Below are 18,408 nucleotides of genomic sequence, written 5' to 3'. Positions count from 1 at the left end.
TTTCCTGGCGAGACAGATTTCCGCCGAATGCTTGACTACGTTTATTACAAGAGTGTTCTTAAGCAAGGCACCGCCGTCTAGATACTCTTTTTCGTGTGGCTAACGTACAAGTTTAGCACATTCAAGCGCCGTGTCACCTTCAATCTAATCTGCGAGCCCGAGAACTTGACTCCGAGATCACTACGGTTGAAGACGCCGGTGCCCAGGGCCTTCAATCATCAAGTAACGCGGCTAGCTGAGAGAAAACTACTGCAAGCAAGACTCCTGGAATGCCGCCGGAAGATAAAAGAACTCGATACTAAGACATTCTCCACCATTCGCCTGCTTGTAAAATTCGTAAAGGTTCAGCTACATACGAACTTCACCGCAGCTGTGAGGGAACGCCAATACAAGACGTCTCAGAGGGGAGGCTCAATTCCGAATTACCTAAGAACGCAGACATAATGAAAAAGACGATTGTGAACTTGTTTTCACACGATCCTACCTCAGCTGATACTGTTATACTGTGTTGTGGCCTACAATTTAACATCAGACAACTTCCTGACACGAACTGGTCATCTGTGCAATAAAACGTGCTATAAGCCAGCTTCCTGGCGAAGTACGCAGCGAAGCCCGCAACCGTGCTATTGGTGTACTCTCCAATCTGAGCCAAACCCCTATGCATCTCGACGTTGGAAAAAACGCCTCTCGTTCCACGAAGTGAACCCGTATTCCACGCTAGCGTACTTTCCCTCATTTCTGCCGCCGTTGCGTATCGAATTGTTATTTTAATCTTTATCTAATAATTTATATTAATTTATCACGTGCATTTGCGAGCGCCGAGTTATGTCGCGCGGTGGAGGCACTCGCTCCACGCGGTGCCGCGTGTGCGAGTTGGCACCGCGCCAGCTGTGCCGATGACGTCATTCGCAGCGCCGCTCGGCTATTGTCTAGGTCATCCATCATCCGGAGTAGTAGCTACGCCACTGATCTCATTCTAGGCTCTGTGATAATTTTCATCACCGAGGTTGATACCCCTGCATCGGGAATCTTTAAAGTGGGGGCTTATACGCTCGTGAACTTTTGTTCTCTAGCCCGGCTATTGATCATTATCTTTGCATTCTGCATATTGATCTTCCACCCCACTCTTGCACACTCGGTTAAGGTCCTCAATCATTTCTTGTAACTCGTCTGCAGTATTTCTGAACAGAACAATGTCATCGACAAACCGAAACCGTCGATCCTTGCTCCTAAGCCTTCCCAGTTTAATAGCCTGAATACTTCTTCCAGGCACACAGCCAACAGCATTGGAGAGATTGTGACTCCTTGTCTGATCCCTTTCTTTATAGGTATTTTCCTACTTGTGCAGAATTAAGGCAGCTATGGAATCTCTGCAGATATTGTTTTGCGGATGTTGGGAGTATAAGACACCATTTACAATGTGCAGAGTCGATGGGGTTAAAATGGCTGACTAGTAACAACACGTAGCAGTCCTAGCGTCTCGCCCATCTTCTTCCTATCTCTGTTCTTTCATCCTTCCGTAACAGGACCCTCGGGTGGTGAAGCGCCATCTCGGCGCATGGCAGGCGAAGAACTGCGAGCGAAGTATGGCTTCAGCCACGAAACGTGCATGACTTCAACAGGCGGCGGACATGAGGATAGATGAAACTGTAACGGCTCGATCTCGTAATTGACGTCGTTAACTTGACGTAGGATTTCATAAAGCCATCTGTAGCGAAGGAGAGGCTTCTGGGAGAAGCCGACCCGATGACATGGTGACCATAGCAGCACCCAAGCACCTGGGGCTAGCTGAACATTGCGATGGCACTGGCCATAACGCTGATTTTGCACGGGCTGCGAGGCTAATAAGCAAAATCCGGCGACTTGAGGCGCCATGTGAGCGTGATCGATGACTTCACGAGCGTACTCAGTGGCAACGCGGACGACAGAAGGTCGGATGATGTCATAGGCCAAAGTGGGGTTGCAACCATAGAAAAGATAAAAGGGTAATATCCTGCGGTGTCATGTCGGGACGAGTTATACGCGAATGTCACGTCGACCACCGTGGCGTCCCGGTCGCGGTGATCGTTGGAGACGTACATCTACAGCATCTCTATGAGTGTTCGGTTGAGACGTTCCTTAAGACTGTTCGTTTGTGGGTGGTAGGCGGTGGACAGCTTATGCTCAGTGGCACAAGAGCGGAGGAAGTCGGCGACAAATCGAGACAAGAACTAACGTCCGCGGTCTGTAAGTAAGTGTCGAGGTGCACAGGGCTGAATAATGACGTCGTGAAGGAGAAAGTCAGGGACGTCAGTGGCGCAACTTGTCAACAACGCCTTTGTTATCGCGTAGCGTGTCGCGTAAGCAGTAGCGACAGCGATTCGCTTATTCCCACTGGTTGTTGTCGGAAAAGGGTCAAGCAAGTCAAGGCCCACGCGAAAGAACGGATCAGAGGGAACTTGAATTGGATGGAGTCGGCGGACAAGTGGCAGGGCAGGTTTCTTCTGGCACTGACACAATTCGCAAGTTGCGAAAAAACGATGCACAGAGTGGTAGAGACCCGGTCAGGAGAAGCGGCGTCGTAAACGGTCGCATGTGCGAAAAACTCCAAGGTGTCCCGCCGTTGGTGCATCGTGAAGTTGTTCGAGAATGACGGATCGCAGATGACGAGGAAGGACAAGGAGCAACTCAGGGCCGTCAGGGTTGATATTGCCGAGGTAGTGGATGCTGTCATGCGGCACGTGCCGTCGGTGCTGCAAGATTGCACTCCGGCGATGATGGACTGTAAGGATGGGTCGCATTGTTATTCAGCGCGCATGTCGGTCATGTCAGTCAAAGCCATCACGCAGGCCACCAGATCATAAGCAACAGGATCGGGAGGATCCACGGGTTGACGCGAGAGGCATTCAGCGTCCTTGTGCAGACGTCCAGACTGATAGTCGACAACAAATAAAAATGCCTGGAGCCGCAAAGCCCAGAGACCAAGCCGTCCTGTGGGGTCCCGGAGGACAGACAGACAGCACAGGGCGTGGTGGTATGTAACGGTCGAAAACGTGCGGCCGTACAAATATGGCCGGAACTTGGCGACAGCCCAAACTACAGCCAAGCACTCTCACTCGATGATGGAGTAATTTCTCTCAGCAGGTGACAGCAGGCGGCTGGCGTAAGCTATCACGCACTCGGTAGCATTCTGCCGTTGGGCGAGTACAGCGCCGATGCCGTCGCCGCTAGCATCAGTGTGGACTTCAGTCAGTGCAGATGGATCAAAGTGGGCAAGTATGGGAGGGGTGGTCAGAAACCCGATGAGAGCGGCGAACGCGTGAGCTTGCTCAGGGCCCCATGAGAACGGCGTGTTTTTCTTTAGAAGATCTGTTAAAGCCCGAGCAAGATCGGCGATGTTTTTAACAAAAAGGCGAAACTAAGAACACAGGCCGACGAAGCAGCACACGTCAGAAGCTTAACATGGTACAAAGAAACTGCGTATGGCGCGAACATTTTCCGGACCTGGTTGGACACCGGATGCGTCAGCGAGGTGACCCAACACGGTAATCTGACGGGTACCGAATTGACACTTCGTGGAGTTCAGTTGGCAGCCGGCTTTTCGTAAGACTACCAAGAATGGCAGCAAGTCGGGTAAGGTGGCTGCCGAACGTTGGGGAAAAAACAAAAACGCCGTCAAAGTAACAGAGACAGGTGGTCCATTTGTAGCCTCGCAGACGAGAATCCATCATACATTCAAATGCCGCAGGAGCATTGCATTTGCCTAAGTGCATGACTTTGAACTGATATAAGCCACCCCGGCGTGATGAAAGCCGTCTTCTCGCGGTCCATTGCATCAACTGAAATCTGCTAGCAGTAAAATGGAAGATTGATTACCGAAGTGTATTTAGCTCAGTGTAAGCAGTCAAAGGCATCATCGAAACGTGGCTGTGGGTAGACGTCTTTACGGGTGATCTTGTTTAAATGTCGACAATCAGCGCAAAAACACCAGGTACCATCTTTGTTTTTTTCGCAAGGACGACAGGTGAAGCCCAAGGACTGGCTGGTCGTTCGATGACCCATTCGCGGAGCACTTTGTCCACTTCTGATTGGATGACTCTACGTTCAGGATGCGGTACATGATAGGGACGCCGACGAATAGGATTCGTGTCTCCAGTGCTGTAACGGTAGTGAACATCAGACGTTTGTCCTAAAGGCTTGTCGCCGAACTCAAAGATGTCAAGGTACGATTCGAGCAGGAGACATATGTCCGTGGCTTCTGCAGAGATGAGGTCAGGCACAATCATCTTCGACAAATCATCCGTTAGAGAACAAGAGCTGTGAGCTGCAATTGGTGGTAAAAAACCTCTCTCGGCATTCATATTTTCAATGTCAAATTCGTAAGTATTGGAAACGCTGGCCAAGAACATGCCGGCTGGAAGCACTTGAGGGCAGAGGCTGAAATCCAGAAGCATTAGTATTCATCACAAGCGTATGCGGAAGAGCAACGATCCGGTTCAAAAGCCCGTCGATGATGAGTCGAAGGACACATTTAGCGTCGGCAATCTGTGGCTGTGCGGCCAAACCGACCTAAGTGACTGCCTCAGGTGACAGACGCACATCTTGAAGTGAACACAAGTGGGGTGGAGCGGTGCTCGGAGTATGGGCGAGTTGAGGCAGTTCCAACTGAAGAACGGCGGTTACGCAGTCGATGAGAGCGGAATGATGGAATAAAAAGTCAAATCCAAGGATAATGTCGCGAGGCCAGTTGTCGGTCACAGCAAAGAGATCACAAGTAGCGCGGCTGGCTATACATATGCGCGCAGTACACATTCCAAGTATGCCACCGTCGGCCACACGAAGCACTCGGGCAGCTGCTGGGGTAGGGAACTTTAAACGTCTACGTAGGCTAGCACTCATCACAGAGACATGGGCTCCAGTGTCGACGAGTGCTTGGACAGGTAAGGCGTGTATTTTAACCTCAATTACACTTCTCTTTGTGCGCACAGACAGAGGATTTGCTGCAGCAGTAGGCAATGCAGCACCACCTCCGAAGGCTGCATTTCTTAGTTTTCCGAAAGGGTGCGGAATAAGCCACAGGGGTCGAAAGGTAACGTGGCTGCAGCGAAAGGGAAGAGGGGTGACGTGTTTGCAGTGAGCGAGACTGGTGTCCGCGCGGCGATGCTGAGCTACTATATCACGTGTGCCTAGCAGAGTTGTCAGGACTGTTAGACTCGATGGTGGGTGAAACATCGCAGGCAATTCCGTTAGAACGGCCAAGTTGGTCTGCGTGCGAGGGGTTGAGGGCCACGAGTTGTGACAGTATCTGGCGACATGACCAACGCGGCGACAGGTGAAACATATTGACTGGTCGTCTGCGGTTCTCCACTCAGTCGAACGATAGCTTGCACGAGGAGAACTAGAAAGGGTGTAGCATCAAGGCTACGCGAACAGAAAGCTACGGATACCATCGCGTCCAGTTCACGTCTAACATTTCGCACCACGTTCTCTGATGGCGACGCATGCTGCTGTGTGGGCTGATCTTCACACGTCGACGTTGCGGCAGTATTGGGAAATCTGGTGAATGGGTACAGGACAAGTCGGCTTTTGGCCTGCTCGAATTGCCGGCACACTTTGATGATAGTATCAAGTGTAGAGCAGCTTTTGCACATGAGCAGATTAAAGGTGTTGTCAGGAATCCCGTTGAGCACATTCCCTACTTTCTGAGCATCTGTCATGTCGTGATCGGCTTTACGACAAAGCGCCAGAACGTCCTGGATATACGAAACATAGAACTCTGTGGGGGATTGGGCATCAGAGGCCAGTTCCTGTTTGCAGCAATAGTGCGGCCCACTGGTTTGCCAAACGAGTCTGTTAACTTCTCTTTGCATTCGTCCCAGCAGGTCCGCTCTCTTCATGTTTTTTTCAAACCACACCTTTGCCGTCCCTCTTAGGTAGAACTACAGGTTAGCTAGCATAAGCGTTGGGTCCCATCTGCTGATTCCACTCACACGTTCGTACATAGCTACCCACTCCTCAGCGTTGGTGCCATCAGTCCCGCAGAAAGTTCAGGGATCCTTGGGTTGCAAAGCCACAACCGAAGGGGGCCGTGACGTAGCGGGCGATGGTGACGTTGGAGGCTGCAACGACGTTGATGCCGAGTGCTCACCGTGATTCACGGTGAGGACGGCGATGCGAAGTCCACTGCGGAGCTCCGTTTCCAGCCGTGGCACCCCGCACCTCCCACCAATATCCCACGGGAATGTTGTGAGTATCAGACTGTATTTACAATGTATATACCAGCAGAGTCAACGGGGTTAAAATGGCTGATCACTTACAACACGCAGTAGCCAGCGCCTCGCCAATCTTCTTCCTCTCTCTCTTCTTTCATCCTTCCGTAACAATATTTTCTAAGATATTTGCGTAAGTGGTCTGTACTCCTTGATTACATAATTTATCTATGACTGCTGGTATCTCTACTGATACCAACAGATCATAAAGGAATGTGCAATAGAAGTCAGTGGCATCTTCGTTAGACAGGATACCAGTAGACGAAAGGATACTGGTATCCTAGACAGGATACCAGTAGGAGACGAAAGATCTCATTAAGAAACGCTAATGTATGAAATCCTCTAACCCTACAGCTAGAACAGAACTGCCAGAACTTTCCAAGTTAATCAACAAGCGCAAGACAACTGACATGACGAAGTATATTATGGATAGAATTTAACATGCTCTCAGAAACGGAGGTAGCCTAAAAACAGTGAATGGGAAACTATGAATAGTCAAGAATCAGGCTTATCCGTTAAGAGAAAAAAACGGATATCATTACTAGTATGGATAAGACAGTTCAAGTGGCTGAGGAGCTCTACAGAGATTTATACAGTACCAGTGGCACCCACGATGACAACGGAAGAGGGAACAGTCTAGAGGAACTTGATACACCACAAGTAACGCCAGAAGAAGTAAAGAAAGCCTTGAGAGTTATGCAAAGAGGGAAGGCAGTTGGGGAGGATCAAGTAACAGCAGATTTGTTCAAGGATGAGAGGCAGACTGTTCTAGAAAAACTTGCCACCCTGTATACACAATGCCTCATGACCTCGAGCGTACCGGAATCTTGGAAGAACGCCAACATAATCTTAATCCATTAGAAAGGGGACGCCATAGACTTGACAAATTGTAGACCGATCAGCTTACTGTCCATTGCCTACAAAGTATTTATTAAGGTAATGGCAAATAGAATCAGAAACACCTTAAACTTCTGTCAACCAAGGGACCAGGCAGGATTTCGTAAAGGCTATTCAACGATAGACCATATTCACACTATCAATCACATGATTAAAAAATGTCCCGAATATAACCAACCCTTATATCTAGATTTCATTGATTACGAGAAAGAGTTTGATTCAGTTGAAACTTCAGAAGTCATGCAGGCATTACGGAATCAGGGTGTAGAGGAGCCCTATGTAAAAATACTGAAAGATATCTGTTGCCGCTCCACAGCCACCGTAGTCCTCCAAAAAGAAAGCAACAAAATCTTAATAAAGAAAGGCGTCAGGCAAGGAGATATGATCTCTCCAATGCTATTCACAGCGTGTTTACAGGAGGTATTCGGATACCTGCATTGGGAACAATTGGGGATATATAAGAGTGAATGGAGAATACCTTAGTAACTTGCGATTCGCTGATGATATCCTTGCTTAGTAACTCATGGGACTAATTGCAATGTATGCTCACGGACCTGGAAAGGCAAAGCAGAAGGGTGGGTCTAAAAATTTTTCTACAGAAAACTAAAGTAATGTTTAATAGTCTCGGAAGAGAACAGCAGTTTACGATAGGTAGCGAGGCACTGGAAGTGGTAAGGGAATATATCTACTTAGGAAAGGTAGTGACCGCGAATCCGGATCATGAGACTGAAATAATCAGAAGAATAAGAATAGGCTGGGGTGCGTTTGCCAGGCATTCTTAGATAATTAACAGCAGGCTGTCATTATCCCGCAAAACAAAAGTGTATAATAACAGCTGTGTCTTACCAGTACTCACGTACAGGGCAGAAACATGGAGGCTTACGAAAAAGGGTTCTACTTAAATTGAGGACGACGCAACGAGCTATGGAAAGAAGAATGATGGGTGCAAGGTTAAGGGATAAGGAAAGAGCAGATTGGGTGAGAGAACAAACGCGAGATAATGACATCTTAGGTAAAATTAAGAAAAAGAAAAGGGCATGGGCAGAACATGCAATGAGGAGGGAAGTTAACCGATGGTCATTAAGGGTTACGGACTGGATTCCAAGAGAAGGGAAGCGTAGCAGGGGGGGGGGGGCAGAAATTTAGGTGGGCGGATAAGGTTAAGAAGTTTGCAGGGACAACATGGCCACAATTAGCACATGACCGGGGTAGTTAGAGAAGTATGGGAGAGGCCTTTGCCCTGCAGTGGGCGTAGCCATGCTGCTGTTGATGATGATGATATGTAATGATAATGACCTATAAGTGTTGATAAGTGTTGACGAGGGTCGGATCAAGTACGATAAGGTTGATAACGACCGATAAGGGCTGATAGTGATTTATATTGGTCGGATCAAGAGCCAAAGGCAATCACAAGGCGAATAAAGCATACATTAGTGAACCATCTACTGCTTCGTCAGTCCCGGTAAAAAAACATATGCCGCATCTTGTGCGTGGAGATGAGCAAGAGGCTCAATGTTTATGCATACTTAGACAACTCCAGTGTAGTGTCTGCATAATTTCTTTCTTCAACCATACATCAACACTTTCAGTGTCTTGCCTCGCTGTTATATAGAGGGTGTCGCAGCTAACTTTAGCCAGATAATAAATATGTGCTAATGCCACGTAGCTCGACAAAACAAAGGTAATGTTTTCTGTCACTTGGAGATACTCATGTTATGTTTCTCTTTCCGCCGAATTACATACTTACTCATAATTAAATTATTATTTTCCAAATATAGTAGTTTGACAATTTTCATCTACGAGAAAATTGTAGAGCAACTTGAAAAACTCTTGATACAGTTTTATGTTGCTTAATACGCGCTACATAAAACTGTTTTTTTTCAGTGTGAAAGAAGCCCGCAAATACACGCAATATTGCCGCGCGACTGGCCGCTCCATGCACTCTACATGTATTTGCGGACCTCTTTCACGCTCGGAAAAACGTTTTTATGTAGCGCGTATTCAGGAACATAAAGCTGTATCATGAGATTATGTCATTCTACAATTTTCTCATTGAGACTTTTCCTCTAAATATAATATTTGGGAAGTAGATTATTTAATTCTGACCAATTATTTAATTAGGCCAAATTCAAAAAGTAGTTGGAGTTTGAACTTCGTGCAGCAACTACTGCTACTTAACTGGTGCCACAACATTGGATGAATGCACAAAAAGCCCGGAATGGTCATTTATAAAGAGCTAAATAAACATTTACTCATTTCAGAAGAAGTATTGCGTTTAATTTTTGAAATTGCGTGTGGCGCAAATTTGGTTGAAGCCTGTAAAGATCGTTCACAATCATTTTTACTAAAAATAAAGCGATTCCGTGCCAGGGCCGCACATGGTCAAGCATTAGAAGAGAAAAAAATGCCGCGCCCATCAGCCGAGCCGGCCTGGCGTGTACCAGCTGGCGTTCAACACGCCCGCGCCCAAAACCGAAACCGGAAGGTGTTAATCCTATCCGCTTGGTGCGCTACAGTCAATTCGGCCGCTGAGCTCTATGGGAGTGTCCGCTCTTGTTGAATTTCTTTCTCTATGCTCTTACTTTCTGAAGCTCCCAGTGCATAGCTGAACAAATGCCAATGTGCGTTTGACGCCCTCAATCGTGCCCTCAAGCGCTTTCTCACGTACGAACCTGTGCCTTGTCATTTCGACTACACCGTGCCCACTCTTCAAGATACTGACGATAGCTGCCGAGGTATCGGCGCTGTTCTTTTGCGACTTGAGGAAAGCTCTGAATAACGCGTGGTCAAAGGCAATTCACGCTGACAGCGTCAAAGGCAAACCGAGCAAGAGCGCGTCACCGTTGTTTCGTTCGTCCAAGCACTTCCCTCTTAAATGCACGGCCGCTACTTCACGATCATTACTTGCCACCACGATTGGTGTTGGTTGTCGACGATAAAGAATTTATCTGGACGTCTAGGTGGTCGGATCCTTCGCCTACAACAGTGAAACTTCGACGTCACCTACAAGTCTGCAAAAAGATTAGAATGCCGCTACCCCCATCTTCAAACACTGCCTCTTTACGAGTTACCGTTAGCAAGCCTTAGTTCTTTAGCTCACGGACCTCGAGTGACTTCTTTCTCGCCATTTGCATCTTACCAACGTATGCATTTTGCCAACGAAGTAACTCCTACTGCCACTACATTGTGGAACGTCTTCGCTGCTCTTTTCCCTCGTAACTCCCGGCTCCGCCTGCAGTTTAAAAGCTTCGAGATAGAAAATTCGATATTAAATCCTCACGTGCATTACCCAGAAGGGTACCATTGAGTTCCTGTCGTTCCGCAATTTCTTTGGGCCTACATAACAGACACTTTTCAGGACGATCCTGAGGCTGGTCACTTCAGGGTCAATAAAACTTATCGCCGTATCCACAGTTCCTTCTCTTGGCATATGTTTGCACCAACGTCGACAAATACACGGCTTCTTGCGCGCTCTACGAGTGGCGCAAAGGACTGTACTAACCTTAGGATGGCTAACTCCAGCCTGTCCTGTGCCCCCAAGCTTCTTTCGCAGTTGTTGGTATTGACCTACATGGACCGCTACCCATATCAGTTGGTAGTAAGTAATAGAGAGACACAGCCATAGACCACTTGACCCGGTCCGCTGAAACAGCCGCCCTACCTTCGAGATCCGCAGCAGATGTTTTGATCTTTTTCCTGGAAGCGGTTCTTTTGCGTCATGGAGCTTCATGTATCCTTTTAAGCGACTGTGAGAAGAGCTTTTTGATTAGCCTTTTCGATGATGTTCTCTGTGTGCCCAATATCATCCACAAGACGACTGTTAGCCACCAGCCCCAGGACTAAAAGCCTGTCAGCACAAGCTGCTCGACATATCACTGTATATCAACCATGACCATGAACCATAACCGCTATCGGAATGTCAATCTGCCATTTGTGATTGTTCCTTCTTCCCGGCTGCAGATGCCTTGCGTTCTCCGTTGGCGAACGTGTCGCACCCTATTTGAACAGTTCATACGCAACGCTACACCTTGTGTGATGAATGAAAGAATATGATACTGACGACGTCAAAGTACGCACGGGTTCTTTCGCCATTGGACAACGCAAGCGCGTGATCCCACCAAATCAGTGACAGCCCTGTGTCATTCCGATGATGCGTTGTGCCATGATTGGGCCACGTATGGCGAGCGCGTGGTGAAATACTTTGCGGCCAGACACGGGCCTAGTCAGCGGTGGAGAGAAGACAGCAGGCCGATGTGTCGGACGTTGGAGATCAAGGTCAGCAAGGCTCCAAGGGAACGTGGCTGTCCGTAAAGCGTCCGCCCGACGGTTTCCCTCGGGCAAGGCATACGCCAGCGCGAGCACTGCCAGCCATGGTAATGCAGCTGGAAGCGTGGCTTAGCCTGCTGTGCAGCCCCTCGGCGCGAGCATTGCAGATTGCAAGCAAAACGTCCCCTTGGTCAGCGGTTCAGCGGAACACCGTTCAGGGCCTCGTTAATGGCCGCACATGCGTGGAGCTCTGCGGCTCGCACGCAAGCTGTCCGCTCGGCAGGCTGACCATTCCTGCGACGTGCACTGCGGCTCAGATGCAGGCTGCCTGGTGTACGGTCACCCCCGGTTCGTCAAGAGCAATCTTTTCCTCGCCGTCTCACATCGTGGCGAGTTTTACGTCGTGACGTCATTGCTCCTCATTTCGGCAACCTCTCATCTCCTGTCCAACGTACCATGAGTTGTTGTAAGCTGGTTGTTGCTCGTACTCACGGCAACATTTGTCCGTCAAGCCTAGTATGTGTGTCATCTCATGTGCCCTAATCTTCTGTGCCGTTGTAGTTTGGTTTTTGTAGTTTGCATAAATGTAGCTTGGGTGTTTATCATGAGTTTGACTGCTTTTCTTGCGTCCTTTCCTCATCGCGATGATGAGGTGTGACGAAAGCCCCGTAATTTTTTTAACACTTTACGGTCGCTCTGAATTCTTTGCCTTTTAAGCGAAACTGCCATTTTTTACATTTATAAGACAATGTCCGTTTACTTCATTTTACAGTGGTTGCGCCAAAGCAGAGTTTCTCAAGTACACAAAAAAATTGTACTCGACAACATTTATGATCTAGAAGAAGCGTCTTCACCTCAGTCATCAACCTTGTCGTGGCGGCGACTGTGCATGGTGCGATGGAATTTCTAAAGGCCTGCTGAATGTTTAAGCAAGCAATAAAGTTCTGTTTTTACTAGTATTCTCATTTACTCTATTTCTGAGTCATAAAACTGCGGTAATGGGAGGTTAAACATTGCAACGCATTCTTATACAAGCAACAGTGATCCACGCAATGAAATAAAGCCTGTACACGTCTTGATACGTCAGTTACGCCACTGCAGTCAAGCGAAGGTTATATATAAAGAGGCACTTGCTAGAACATACATTTTCCCATTTTAAGCTTATGTGATCACAGCCCAGAATCAAGAAAAAGAAATGGGCATGGGCAGGACATGTAATGAGGAGGGAGGATAACCGATGGTCATTAAGGGTTACGGACTGGATCCCAAGGGAAGGGAAGCGTAGCAGGGGGCGGCAGAAAGTAAGGTGGGCGGATGAGATTAAGAAGTTTGCAGGGACGGCATGGCCACAATTAGTACATGACCGGGGTTGTTGGAGAAGTATGGGAGAGGTCTTTGCCCTGCAGTGGGCGTAACCAGGCTGATGATGATGATGATCACAGCCCCAACTATCAGGATTTCTTTCAGCATTTTGTGAAGCAACGAGTTGCTCACAAAAGAAAAGGTTTTAAATGAACACCTTCAGATAGTTATGTTGTCATCCACTTTCTGTTTATGGTCATGGTTAACAAAAATCAAGTATTTCGGTTTCCTTCCTTTCATTGTTCATTCATAGCAAGGGTCTCAAATATGGCAGCCTTGATATCATTAGGTGGCATACGAGAGTTTTTGATCCACGTGCCTTTTCTCCTAAGTTCACTCGTTAAGTGGCACCATCGGGTAAAAAATACGCAGATCCCACGCACTGTGAGAATCTATATAAGCGAATGCTTGCTGTTTGCGTTCATTGACGTTCTTTGGCGGTGATATAATGACGGCATACGCTAGTCGTTTCGGGATGTGAAATGTTACCTTGCCTGCTCCGTTCGTGCTTTTTGTTCTTGCTCCGCTCAACGCTTTATGCGAGCCTTCGTCTTGTCGGCGCTAGGTGCACGCTAAGGCGCCATTCTCTGTTGTAGCTCTGTAGCTCACAAAACTGCATCCTCTCTCTCTCTCTCTATTCCCTCGCTAACATCCTCCCCACCTCCTTCCTTTACTGCCGTTGTTGTTGCGGGTGAGCACGGAGACACGCACGGGCAGCTCCTGCACAGCACTTGTGAGGGGTGATGCCTAGTTAGGCGTCCATAGGGCATTGTGTACACGCGACGTGGCTTTAATCTTTGCATGAGCTTCTCTGATCGTCTTTCCTTTGTGCCACACTCCTGTTATGTACTAACGCGATAGCGTTAAGAGGCCCGTGTCGTAGACAATCCGGCTTCGACGCCGCGGGCGTTACTCGACGCATGATAATTCTGAACCACAACAGCCCAGTTCCTCCATGTGGCGCATACCTTGTCTTTCATTGTTGACAAAGTTATTCCTCGAAATTTTGAGAATGACAGCTCATAAACAAATGTCATGAAACAAAACACTGACAGCACATGCCCTTTATGTTTTTGTGGCATGGCCACCTCTTCACCACGTCCCCACGCGGCCGCCGTCAGTGGCGTGCGTCTCAACTACGTCCTGACGTGGCCGGCATAGCGGTGTGTTCCGGATAACAGCAGCCGCAGCAGCAGTGGGAAAGTCGAAGGAAGAGGCAAAGGAAGCTTCGCTTTTAAAAAGAATTTTCCCCATCCGCCGACCATTACTTTGAGTGGCGCTAACTAACCCTCCCCGGAGGAGGTCTAGTAAACATGAACACCCACTTCAGTGGACGGATTATTAGCCGTCCTGGTAGCACAAGTGGTCGTGCAACGCCCGCGTAATACGGAGGTTGCAGGTCCCGCTCGCACAAGGCGCCAAGTTATCTTCACGCCCGCTTTCATTACCCTTTCCTTCATTATCTCATCCAATTTAAATTTAACCACAGCTAACTTCCCCGATGTGGTCCGAAGCCAACAAACACTAACACAAAGGACAACGTATGGGAAATTACTTGTGTTTTATAAATGAAATAAAGAAAATATAAATTAATGGAAATGAAAGCGGATGACAAAACAACCAGCCGCAGGTGGGGAACGATCCCACAACCTTCGCCTTTCGCGTGCAGTGCTCCACCAATTGAGCTACCGCGGTGCCGTTTCCCCATCCACTTTCATGGGTATTTATGTTTCCTAGTAGAACCCTGGCAGTGTTAGCCATCCCCGTCACACACAGACCTTGGCGGCAGATGAAGAACATACATTCTGCCGCAGGCTTCACGAGAACGTGATCTTTTTGGGTGAAGGCACCTGGTCCATAAATCCACACATGGTACCTGAAGGTATCAATGTTGCCGAATGTTGTTAACCCCTTTTCTTCTTGTTTCTCTCTCTCTCTCTCTCTCTCTCTCTCTCTCTCTATATATATATATATATATATATATATATATATATATATATATATATATATATATATATATATATATATATATATATATATATATATATATATATATATATGGCCTTCCCAACTCCACTTCTTTCTCTTAATGCCAAATAATGTCGGCTATCCCCGTTTGCTCTCTGATACACACCGCTCTCTTCCTGTCAGCATGGCGCCTAACATTTTTCGTACTATCGCTTTTTGCGTAAGCCTTAACTTGTTTTCGAGCTTCTTTGTCAAACTCCAAGTTTCTGTCCCATATGATGGCACTGTACTATTGCAGTGATTGTACACCTTTCTTTTCAATGATACTGGTAAGCTCCCAGTCCCGACCTTGCAATATCTGCCGCATGAGCCCCAACCTATTTTCATTTTCTGTAAATTTCTGTCTTTTAATCAGGGTCCCGCGCGAGTAACTGACCTAAATAAACGTACTCCTTCAGAGACTCTAGAGACTGACTGTCGATCATGAACCCTTGTTCTCTTGCCAGGCTATTAATTATTACCTTTGTCTTCAGCATAATAATCTTCAACCCCACTCTTACACTTTCTCTGTTAAGGTCCTCAATCATTTGTTGCGATTCGCGCCCAGTGTCGCTGAGCAGGACAGTGTCATCTACAACCCGAAGTTTGCTGAGATATACTCGGTTGATTCTCAATCCTAAGCTATCCCAATTTTCAATGCTTCTTCCATGCCTTCAGTGAAAAGTATTGGAGCGATTGTGGCTCCTTGCATGACGCTTTGCCTTATAAGTATCTTTCTACTTTTTTATTCAGAATCATGGCAGCTGTGGAATTTTTGCAGATATCTTCCAAAATATTCGCGCATGCCTCCTGTGCTCCTTGATTATGTGATGCCTCTATGACTGCTGGTACCTTTACTAAATCAAATGAGTTTTCCTAACCTGTGAAAGCAATATAGAGAGGTTGCTTGTACTCTCCAGATTTCTCGATTATCTGGTTGATGACGTGGATGTTATCCATAGTAGAGTATCCCTTCCTAAAGCCAGCCTGTTCTCTTGGTCGACTGAAATGTTGCCCTTACTCTATTGGAAATTATCTTGGGAAATATTTCATACAATATTAAATGTAAGCGAATGGGCCTATAATTTCTCCCTTTATAGTCTCTTTCTTTAGATAAGTACAGTGCTGGCATTCTTCCAGTTCCCTGGAACACTTCAAGTCGTGAGACATTGCGTATGAAGGGCCACGAGCTATTCAAGCCCGATATCTTCTCTATCTTTGATTAACTCGACTGCTATTCCATCTTCTCCTGCCACTTTTCCTTGGGCATGTCTTGCAAGGCCCTACTAACTTCATCGCTAGCTACAGAAGGAGTCTCTGTGTACTGTTCATCACTACGTTGAATGAATGTAGCGTGACTGCTCTGGGCACTGTGCAGTATAGAATTCTACCGCTGCTTTTAATATATCTTCTAAATTACTGATGATATCACCCTACTTGTCTTTCATTGCATACATCTTAGCTTGTCCTATGCCAAGTTTTCTTCTCAACGATTTCATTTTGGCTGCATGTTTTACTGCTTCCTCATTCTTTCTGGCATTGTAATGTTGAATGTTCCCCACTTTCTCCTTGTTTATCATTTTTAACAGTTTCGCGAATTCTATCTGATCTCTTTGGTTGGACACTTTCATGCTTTGTCGCTTCTTTATTAGGTCCTTTGTTACGTGGGCGAGCTTGCCTTGTGGTTGCCTTGGTGCCTTGCCTCCCACTTCAATTGCTGCTTTTGAAGCAAGCCTAGTTAAGGTTTCATTCATTACTTCTATGTCATCTTCATCTCTCTGTTCTAAGGCTGCATATTTGTTTGCAAGTACCAGATTGAAATGGTCTGCTTTCACTCTTACTATGGTTAGGTTCGCCTGTTTCCTCCTGGCCAATTTTACTCTTTCTCTCATCAAATTGAGGTGAATTCTAGACCTCACTAGTGTAGAATCACTGCACTTTACCTTTCTTAACACTTCTACATACTGCACTACGCTGGGATCTGCAGAAACTAGGAGGTCTATATCATTTCTTATTTCAACATTAGGGCTTTTCCAGGTCCACTTTCTGTTACTACGCTGCCTGAAAAAGGTGCTCATTATTCGTACCTTATTCTTTTCCGCGAATCCTACCAGCATCTCTCCTCTAGCGTTCCTAGAATCGACGCCGTAGTTGCCAATTGCTTGTTCACCAGCCTGCGTTATCCCCAGTTTTCTATTTAAGTTGCCCATTTCACAGAATAGTGACTTTGCACTTTAGTAATCACTAATTTAACATCTTCATAAAACTCTACTTCATCAGCCTCGTGACTGGAGGTTGGAGCTTAGGCTTTTGCTACCTTTATTCTATACCTTTTATTAGGTTTTATTACTACTGCTACCATCTCACTGATGCTGTAGAATTCGTGACGTTGTCTGCTAGGTCCTTATGGAATCCTACTCCGTATTGCTTCTTATCTGGGAGTCCTCTATAGCAGAGGACGTTACTGTTAGTCAGCACTGTATAATCCTCATCAGTTCTAACCTCACTAAGGCCAACGATATCCCAAACAATGCCTGATATTTCCTCAAAGATTCCCGCTAAGCTAGCTTCGCGCTAGAGGGTTTGTGTGTTGAACGCTGCAAGGGTCAGTTTTCAATGGCGGCCTGTCCGCGTTCAGATATTCTTAGCACCATCTGCCACTTCGCACTTCTGACCGTCGCCTTGGTCAGGTTCTCTGCAGCCACTTGGAATTGAAATAACTGAGCATGTGCTGGTGGGCTAGTTGGTTAAGCATGATTACAAAAACGACGCCGAATAGTGCGCCTACGTGCTGTCTCGTGTTTCCCTTCGTCGTGTGTTCTTTTATTCGGCGCCGTTTTTGTAATCATGGAATGGAAAGCCATAGGTTATTTGTAAACGTAATGAGGGAGGTAATAAACGAATACGGCACCAGGGAGGCCAATTAGAGTTCAGGTGAGGGAGTTTCTTTGTTACAACTTAGTGGGCCTTCCTAATTTTGTTGCAGCAAGACTAGTATAGCGTCACTTGCTTTCGGCATTCTTTGCCGTTGTCAGGTGCCACTCCATGCCTGTAGATGTAGTGCCTTGAGGAGGATTCAAACTTACAACCTTCAGGTTAGGGCCTTATTCAAATCAAATCAGTTTATTTCAGCAGCAGAAGAGACAATACAATAGTCACAAGAGTGATGCTGGGGGGTAAAAGCAAAAAGCCATCAAGGCTTGACGAAGGCTTTCACACCATTTAACACATAGCTAACAGCAACATGAAATTATGTGTATTTTTACAAGGGCAAAACATGTCTGAGTATTGTATTGATTGCATTGCAAATGCACATAAAGAAAGGATGTTTGGAGAAAAGGAACGGTATCATTCATTTATTATGTAAAGGATCTGTAGTGTTAGTGGCAGTAAATAGTTCATCATTTGGCAACCATAGTTGGTACGTGTGTAAGTGATTGTCCAATCATCAGTGGCTCGCGTGCTATATGGGCAAGTGCGTGGTGTTAAATGCGCTAAGCCTACAAAAAAAGAATTATGATTTTTTCGGCAAGTACCATATTGCTTAAGTAAAATCGAATTGTAAATATCAAGCATTGATTGTAAATTTAGGGCTTCGAAGATGGTTTTAGAGTGCGCATCGCCTGGA

General features: G+C 46.7%; 1 long non-coding RNA gene across 1 annotated transcript in view; it reads left to right on the top strand.

The window, feature by feature from the left end:
* LOC135904911 (uncharacterized) overlaps positions 1-12,376 on the top strand; it is a 55,792-nt gene extending 43,416 nt beyond the window's left edge. Inside the window, exon 5 of the long non-coding RNA XR_010565252.1 lies at positions 12,184-12,376. This is a non-coding gene — a long non-coding RNA (uncharacterized lncRNA). The remainder of the gene's footprint in view (positions 1-12,183) is intronic.
* Positions 12,377-18,408: the final 6,032 nt, after the last annotated feature.

The sequence above is a fragment of the Dermacentor albipictus genome, chromosome 3 (assembly GCF_038994185.2).
Source record: "Dermacentor albipictus isolate Rhodes 1998 colony chromosome 3, USDA_Dalb.pri_finalv2, whole genome shotgun sequence".
Lineage (NCBI taxonomy): Eukaryota > Metazoa > Arthropoda > Arachnida > Ixodida > Ixodidae > Dermacentor > Dermacentor albipictus.
This window is presented reverse-complemented; position numbering and strand designations above follow the sequence as displayed.